Raw genomic sequence first — 8,828 nt, forward strand, 5'->3', positions numbered from 1 at the left:
GAAATGACTCGACGGCACATAACAACAACAACAACATTGAACTCTTACAAATAGCAATAAATAAGAGAAGGAAATAAGATATATACAAATTGGCATAGAGGAGGTCACATTATCTCTATATGCAGATAATATGATAGTATACTTAGAAAACCTTAAAAACTCAGTGAGAAAACTACTGCACATAGTCAACCAATTCTACAAAGTGGCAAGATACAAGATAAAAATACAAAAATCAATTGATTTCTCTACAGTGACAAAGAGAATATGGAACTGGAGCTAAGAATAACAATATCCATCACAATAGCTAATCACAAGATTAAATACTTGGGAGCACATCTAACTAGAAATATCAAAGACCTATTCAAAGAAAAAATTACAAAACATTACTAAGAGAAACAAAAAGAGACCTGGAGAAAAGGAAGAATATAGAACGCCCATGGATAGGAAGACTCAATATTGTGAAAATGACAATTCTACCAAAGGTTGTCTACAAGTTTAATGCAATCTCAATAGAAATATCAATTCCATTCTTCAATAAGATGGAAAAGACAATTTCCATTTTCATCTGGAATGGAAAGAGACTCTAAATAAACAAGACCCTCCTGAAAAAGAGAAACAAGGTAGGAGGCATGTCACTGCCTTAACTCAAATCCTACTAGACAGCCGTGGTGGTCAAGACAGCATGGTACTGGTACAGTGATAGTTTCATAGACCAATGGAATAGAATTAAGAACTCACAAATCAGCTCATATATCTATAGTCAACTGATTTTTGACAAAAAGATGAAATCAGTTAAGTGGGGAAACAAAAGCCTCTTTAATAAATGGTGTTGTAAAAATTGGAAAACAATCTGTGGAAAACTCAAGCAAGACCCACATCTCACACCATAAACAAAAACCAACTCAATGTGGATCAAGGACCTAGGAGTAAATCCAAGGCCTAGAAACTTCATCAGAGAAAAGCTTGAAAGAACTCTCGAAGCCCTAATCCACATGAACAGTTTTCCAAGCATCCTGAAAAACCTACAACCAGGAGAAAATACAATAGATAAATGGGACCTTCTAAGAATCAAATCCCTATGCACATCAAAAAAGCTTCCCCAATAGGGTAAAAAGGAAAGCCACAGACTGGAAAAAAAATTGGTAATGACATATCTGATAAAGGACTTATATTTAGAATTATAGAGTACTCCAGCACCTCAACAAGATAAAGGTAAACAATCCAATTACAAAATGGGCACAGGATATGAACAGACACTTCACCGAAGACAACATTCAAATGACAAACATACACGTGAAGAAATGTTCAAACTCCCTAGCTCTAAGAGAGATGCAAATCAAAATCATCTCACCCCAGTAACAATAGCAAAGTTCAGCAGAGCAGTAAATAACAAATGCTGGTGAGGTTGTGGAGAAATTGGAACCGTTTTTCACTGTTAGTGACAGTGTAAAATGGTGCAACCACTATAAATGGCGTATGTAATTTTCTCAAGAAGTTGGAAATAGAAATACCACTTGACCCAGAAATTGCACTTCTGAAATCTACCCTAAAGAAACCAGAACTGCCACTCAAAGCTATGTTTATTACTGCATTGTTCAAATAATATAGCAGAGATGGAAGAAAATACACATGTGCAAGTACAAATGGAAAATGAATAAACAAGTTCATGAAAGCCAAAATAATCTCAAGTTTGTCTCATCTAAATTTAAAAATCCTCCCGAGGATAGATTTGATGCACTAAACAAACACCAATGACTAAAAATTAGCTGAATTGTGGGATTATATGACATGAAAACAAGCTAAAAGTCATTTTAAAAACCAGAAATGGTGGGGGAGAAACCCAATATGGTTGTCAGTAGACATTCTTAATTTGTTCCTGAATGTCCAGAAGCTAAAGGGGGGGGGAGGAGAAAGAAAGAAAAGAAATGATGTCATAAAAGAAGGTTTTGAAATGGCAGCTCAAGAAGACAAAGCAAAATAGTATGAAGAAATGTGTAAACATCCAGAGTCTGAATACCAAAGGGAAGAAGACACTTGGTATTTCCCAGGCTCAAAGAATTGAATAACAAATTCAAAGATCAAGTTGTAATACTAAAGAATTCGATAGGAAAAATCTTGAATGATGCAGTAAACATTCAAAACATAGAAGAAATGCATAGAATTACCATACTAACAAGAATTGATCAACAGATTTCAAGAAGTCAAATCATATTTGATAAGGAAAGAAACCTATCAAATCAACTAATGGTGCTGGTAAAACTGGACAGATAATTGCACAAAGCTGAATCAAGATCCACATCTCACACCATACACAAAAATCACCTCAAGGTGGATAAGAGACCTAGAGATAAAGCCCAAAACCTAAAGATCATAAGAGACAACATGGGACCAAACTTAGGTGGCCTAGTCTATGGTAGAAATGGGCTGGCAAATATAGGCAGAAATGCACAACCAGGTGAGGATAACATCGATGAATGGGACCCTCCAAAGATTAAGTCCATATATGCATCAAAAACTTTACCCAATATAGTGAAAAGAAAACTTACTGATTGAGAAAAACACTTGGCAATGACATCTCAGACAAGAGTCTTCTCAAGAAAAAGACTCATACCTCAATTACAATATTGGTAAAAAATATATGGAAAGACTTTTCACAGAAGAAGACATCCATTCTACAACTAGGAGAAGATAAAATAGATGAATGGGAGCTTCTAAGAATCAAATCCCTATGTACATCAAAAAACTTCTCCAGCAGGGTAAAAAGGGAAGCCACAGACAGGGAAAAAGTATTTGGTAATGACATTTCAGATAAGGGACTTATACTTGAGCAACACAACAAGATAAAGGTAAATAATCCAATAGAAAAATGGGCACAGGATATGAACAGACACTTCACCAAAGAAGATATTCAGATGGCCAACAAGCACATGAACGAATATTCGAAATCCCAAGCTATAAGAGAGATGCAAATCAAAACAACTATGAGATATCATCTCATCCCGGTCAGAATAGCAAAATTTAACAGAACAGCAAACAACAAATGCTGGCAAGATTGTGAGCAACTGGAACCCTTATTCACTGTTGGTGGAAATGTAAAATGGTGCAACCACTGTGGAAGGTGGTGTGGCGCTTTCTCCAAAATTGCAAATAGAGATACCATTTGACCTAGCAGTTCCACTACTGGGAATATACCCCAAAGAGATGATAACAGCCACCCAAGCAGATATACACACACCCATGTTTATTGCGGCTTTGTTCACAATAGCAAGGAGTTTGAAACAACCTAAGTGCCCATCAACAAATGAATGGATAGAGAAGCTGCGGTATATTCACACAGTGGGATACTATGCTGCATTGAATAACAAAGAACTTATGTAATATTATTAAAAATCAATGACCCTGTAGGACATTATGCTGAACAAAAGATCTCAATCAAAAAAGGACAAATACTGCATATGCCACTGTCGTAAAACAGGACTGACATTAGGGTTGGGAGGAGACTGAGAAAGATAGGATAAATAATGTATACTGCATTGAAACAGATGAGGGAGAAAACTATTTAAAAGGGATATGTGATTAGGTATTATTGTCATGACAGGAGTCCTGACAAAGGCTGCATAGTGGAGTGGACCTAGGGGGAGGGATTGTAAAACAATGAAAGTATTTTACTTTTCAAAGAGAAGAATGTACTGGGTGGGGGAGGGATGGGCCAGGATAAAAGTGCAACAATGAATGAATGGAAATCCAAAGTCTCTGTAAATTTTTATTAAAATTAATAACAATATAAAAATTAAAAAAGAAGACATCCACATGACCGATAGACACATGGAGAAACATTAAAAAATCATTGGCAATAAAGAGATGGATATCAAAACCACAGTGAGCAGTGGCCCAGTAGCAGTGGCAAAAATTAACAGGACAGTGAGCAATAAATGTTGGAGAGGATGTGGAGAGATTAGAACTCTCATACATTGTTGGTTGGATTGTAAAATGGTACAACCACTCTGGAAGCAGCTTGGCATTTCCTAAAAATACTGAACACTGAAATTCCCTATGATCCAGCTATTCCACTAGGAATATACTCCAAAGAAAACAACTGAGACACAAGTGGAGATTTATACACTGATGTTCATAGCAGCCTTATTTAAAATAGAAGGAACATGAAAATAGCCCAAATGTTCATCAACAAACAACTGGATTGAGTAATTGTGGTACATTCACAAGATGAAATACTAAGCAGCACTCAGGAGCAACAATTTAAATATATATATAAAATGGAAGAGCCTAAAGAGCATTATGCTATGTTAACTGACTCAGTCTCATAAGGTCAAATACTGCATAATACCATTATAAAAAGGACAGGACATGAAAGGACAGGACAGGACAGCAGGACAGGAAAGGACAGGACAGGAAAGGAAAGAAAAGAAAACTGGTAAGATGTGTATGGATATTGAAAGAGAGAAGTTGAGGAGGGAGAAAAGCTGGGGAAAATTATGGCGTTTCAGAGTTTGGTGGGTACGGGAGGAGGTGAAAGAATTAGGAAAGAGATCAATGGTGATTAATTCTATAAGACACAATATATGGGAATGTTCATATGAAACACAATGTGAATGGGGGGAAAATTAATGATATTAAAGGAAGAAGTCTAAGCTACACTGAAAACATTGGTCAAAAATAAGGCCTCAAGAAATAGTAGGATATCAGTTGAGGTGTTTCAGCAAAGAGATGCAGCAACTCATGTTCACCTAAGAAATTTGAAAAATAATTATTTGGTCATTTGACTGAAAGAAATCCACATTTATGTCTATTTAAAGCTGTTGTCCTATAGAATGCAGACATTCTTGAATAATGTCACTATTGTAACAACAACAAAATCTTGAAGATTATTTAAAAACAAAAACAAACAGAACAGTACATCAAGAACTAACTGCCAGAATTTCAAGTTATATTCAGAATGGGATTTTCTGAACTGAATGAAGAAATCATTTCTCATGCCTGAGAAATCTTGACTGAAAGCAGAGAATACTAGAAAGATGGTTTGCTGGATTTTATTGACTATGCACTATAAAGGAATGTAACTGGGTGAATCATAATAAATTATGGATAACACTGGGAAGAATGGTAATTTTGAACAATTAATTGTATTCATGTGGAAACTATACTTGAGATACAGATATTGTCTAATTTAAAACCAGCAAAGGAATACATCAGTGTTGCATCATTTTAATGTATACTGGGCAAATAATTTGAGAAGTTTAGCTATAAGAAGGAACGTAATATCAGGATTATAAGAAAATTCATCAGCAATCTTGCTTGCTTAAAGTGAAGAGGACTTGAAGCTGTTACTGAAGGAAAATCCAAGACTATAGATTTCAGGAAACATTACATATCAGCATAAAGAAAACAAAAATCCTCGTAATTGGAGAAATAGGCAACATTATAGTAAAAGGAGAAAAGTCCAATTTACTTGGATCAACAATCAAATCTAATGGGAACAGCAGTTGAGAAATCAAAAGATGTACTTCATCAGGCAAATCTGCTGTAAAGGACCTCTTTAAAGTGCTAAAGAACAAAAATTCAATGCAAAGATTGAGTTTTCTGACCAAAGACATGATTTTTTTTTAACCAGATAGACACCCTTATTTCACCCTGATTATGCCATGAATTCATAGGCAATAGGTTCCAGCAGCTCAGGTTCCTTTCCATTTGCCTCTCTGGGGGGAGCGCGCTGGTGTTTCACCTGGACCCAAGTGCCTTTCTCCTTGGCTTCCTTCTTTTTCTGATCATTTTCCTTCACTCGTGTCAGGAAGCTGTCTCTGCTCTTAGAGTGCTTAATATTCTCAATGTGCACGTGAATTCTCTTGGCAAGAATTTTACCCTTAACTTGTTTGTTCACAACAATGCCAACTGCATGCTGGGTAACATTGTAGACTCTTCCAGTAACATTTGTCAGGCATTCCTTTTTAAACAGTGCCCATTCCCTTAATGTCTACAATGTCTCCTTTCTTGTAGATTCGCATGTAAGTGGCCAAAGGAACAACTCCATGTGGTCTAAAAGGCAGAGAGAACATATAGTGGGTGCCCCTCCTCTTTTCCTTTGTGTTCGTCATTTTGGCGAATCACTAATGCATGGCTTCAGGGGTTCCACAGTAAGGACTCTAGGTTGTAGAACCCGGAGTACCGGGAGCCATGTGCAGCCCCTTACCTGCACATGATTTTTTTTTTTTTAATCGCTTCACTTACATGTGAAAGATGGAAAATGCATAATGAAAACCAAAGAACTGACACCTTTAAATTGTGATCTTGGTGATGAGTGTAGGAAGCCATCCTGAGCTCTCTTGGCTCTGGGATGAGCAACACTATTTTGCCCGTGGACTTCTTTTCACATACCCACTACAGACACGGAGAGGCCAAGCTCAGCACAAGGCAGCCCCGCCCATCCCTGGGAAACTGCTTACCTAGATCAGTGTGATTCTGCCTCTGGGCATGCCCCTCCTACCTGCTGTAAACTGATATTTTGGGGCTAGGCTTCTGTAGTTTCCCTATAAATATCTATGAAATTATTGAATAAACTTGAGGCTTGATCAGAGAACTTTGTCTGGCCTCCTCTCTCATTTCCCTGTCCCTCTCCCCCTTTTAATCTGCACAGGTCCCACTCTAGAACAAGTGTGAACCCACAGGTCGGTTTCAGTTGGCGCCCAAACGTGGATTTTAGAGAACGGGATCGTTATGTGACGGACACTGCGTGGATATTAGAAAGAAAAGGAAAAAAGGACTTGCCAGTCGATAAATAAGAGATTGCCACGGAATTGCCCGCACAGTGGGAGGATCTCGGAGGTGAGTGCGCAGTGAATATTGGGGCAGGAAATCAGTGTGCAGGAAAGGTTTATAGAAGGCCTTAAATAATTCTCTCAAGGCACGAGGGGTAAGGGTTAAGACTCCTTCCTAAAGATGTATGGTGTGCAGGAAAGGTTTGTAAAAAGCCTAAATAATTCCCTCAAGGAACGAGGGGTAAGGGTTAAAAAAAAAATTTAGTTCAATTTTTTTCTCCTTCCTAAAGATGTATGTCTTTGGTTCCCACAATAAGGGACAATATAAAAAAAACAGATGGAAACAGGTTGGTTGTGCTTTGAATGATTTTTATAGAACATTTGGCCCTGAGAAAATTTCCATCACCGCTTTTTCTTACTGGAATCACTTTAACGAAATCTTAGCTGTTAGAATGACCGCCATCTTGCCTTGCTAAAACAAAGGAAGACTTTCGCGCCTTTTCAAATTCCGGTGCCATTTTGCTTGCCCCACCCCCCGGAAGGGTTGATATATCAGCAGCCACCTACTCCTGTTCTCCCCTCCCCATCTCCGCCTCCTCCCTAATCGGCCACGCCTCCTCTCCCCGAAAGCCCCCGGCTCCGCTAGAGTGAGCAGGAACATGTGCTTCTTTCTTTGTTTCGCAAAATGTTTGGGGTTGCTTTTATTTTTAATAAAAAGCAAAGGAAAAAAGCATCTCTCTGGGATGCAGGGGCGGAGAAGAAGGTGAAGGAGGAGGGAGAACCCGGTGCAGCAGCGGGACTTGGCAGCACGCCTCCCCCTGCCCAAGGATATTTGATATGCCTTGGGAATCGCAATTTCCATGCAACTTTAAGGAGTGCCAGAGGAAGAGTCTGGATTCCTTTGCTTCCCCAAGGGCAGATCCTCATTACTCGCTCTCCTTTTCATTTTCTGGGAAATGAGGCATAGTTTGACACACTTTAGAAATGTTGTTTGCACTACACCTGTTCCTACAAAGGAGGGCCTCAAATTAAGACTCTGCTACCACAGTTTCAGAGTAGACATCCTTCTGGTATTCTCTGCTTTCTTCTAAGATCCATCTAACATCAGTTATAATATCCCTAGTACTACAACCCCTTCTAGACCCAGCCTGGACGTCTGGCAGTTCTCTGCTGATGTGCTGTTCCAGTAGTTTTTGGATAATCTTCAGTAGAATCTTGCTTGCATGTGAAATCAATGATATCGTTTTGTAGTTTCCACGCTCCGTTGGGTCACCCTTCTTCGGATGGGAACGAGTGTAGGTCTCTTCCAGTCAGTTGGTCAGGTGGTTGTTCTCCGGATTTCTTAGCACAACTTGGTGAGCACATCCAGGGCAGCATCTGTTAGCTAAAACACGTCAGTTTGTATTACCACCTATTCCTGGGGCCTTATTTTTTGCTATTTCCTTCAAAGCAGTTTGAACTTCTTCCTTCATCATCATAGGCTCTTGCTCATAAGTTATTTCATTAAATTCTTCTGCATCTGCCAATTCCTTTTGATACAATGACTCAGTATATTCCTTCCATCTTCCTTAATACTTCCTGGACCATTTAATATTCTGCCTAAAGCATCCTTTATTATAGCAACTCTAGGTTTGAATTTGTTCTTCAGTTATTTTAGCTTGAGAAATGCTGAACGAGTTCGGCCCTTTTGATTTTCCAACTCTAGCTCCTTGCACATTTCATTGTACTATTTTGCTTTGTCATTCCGAGCTGCTGTTTGGAATCTTCTGTTCAGCTCTTTAGTAATAAAAATATTGTTCCTTTTCCTACAAACCGGTTAAATGATTGCTCAACTTTTGCTTCTCCCTTATCATGCATTTCCTACTATTAATAGACCAAAAGTAATAGGATTTCGAAGTACTGAGAAATATTTGTTTTTAAAAACCATCATTAATGATCAAGGTGGATCATGGACCTAGGACTAAAACCAAGGACTATGAAATTCATTACAGAAAAGCTAGGAACAACACTGGAAGTCCTAATCCACAACATAAACAGTCTTCCCAGTATCCTGGAAAA

The 8,828-nt window shown here is 38.3% G+C and overlaps 1 protein-coding gene and 1 pseudogene across 1 annotated transcript in view; both read right to left on the minus strand.

Annotated features, from left to right (window-relative positions):
• ARHGEF9 (Cdc42 guanine nucleotide exchange factor (GEF) 9) overlaps positions 1-8,828 on the minus strand; it is a 693,374-nt gene that overhangs the window by 374,682 nt on the left and 309,864 nt on the right. The window lies entirely within an intron of this gene.
• On the minus strand, positions 5,654-6,110 carry LOC102860085 (annotated as a pseudogene).

This window comes from Elephantulus edwardii, unplaced genomic scaffold, assembly GCF_000299155.1.
Source record: "Elephantulus edwardii isolate Elephantulus edwardi_28Jun2011 unplaced genomic scaffold, EleEdw1.0 scaffold00349, whole genome shotgun sequence".
Taxonomy (NCBI): domain Eukaryota; kingdom Metazoa; phylum Chordata; class Mammalia; order Macroscelidea; family Macroscelididae; genus Elephantulus; species Elephantulus edwardii.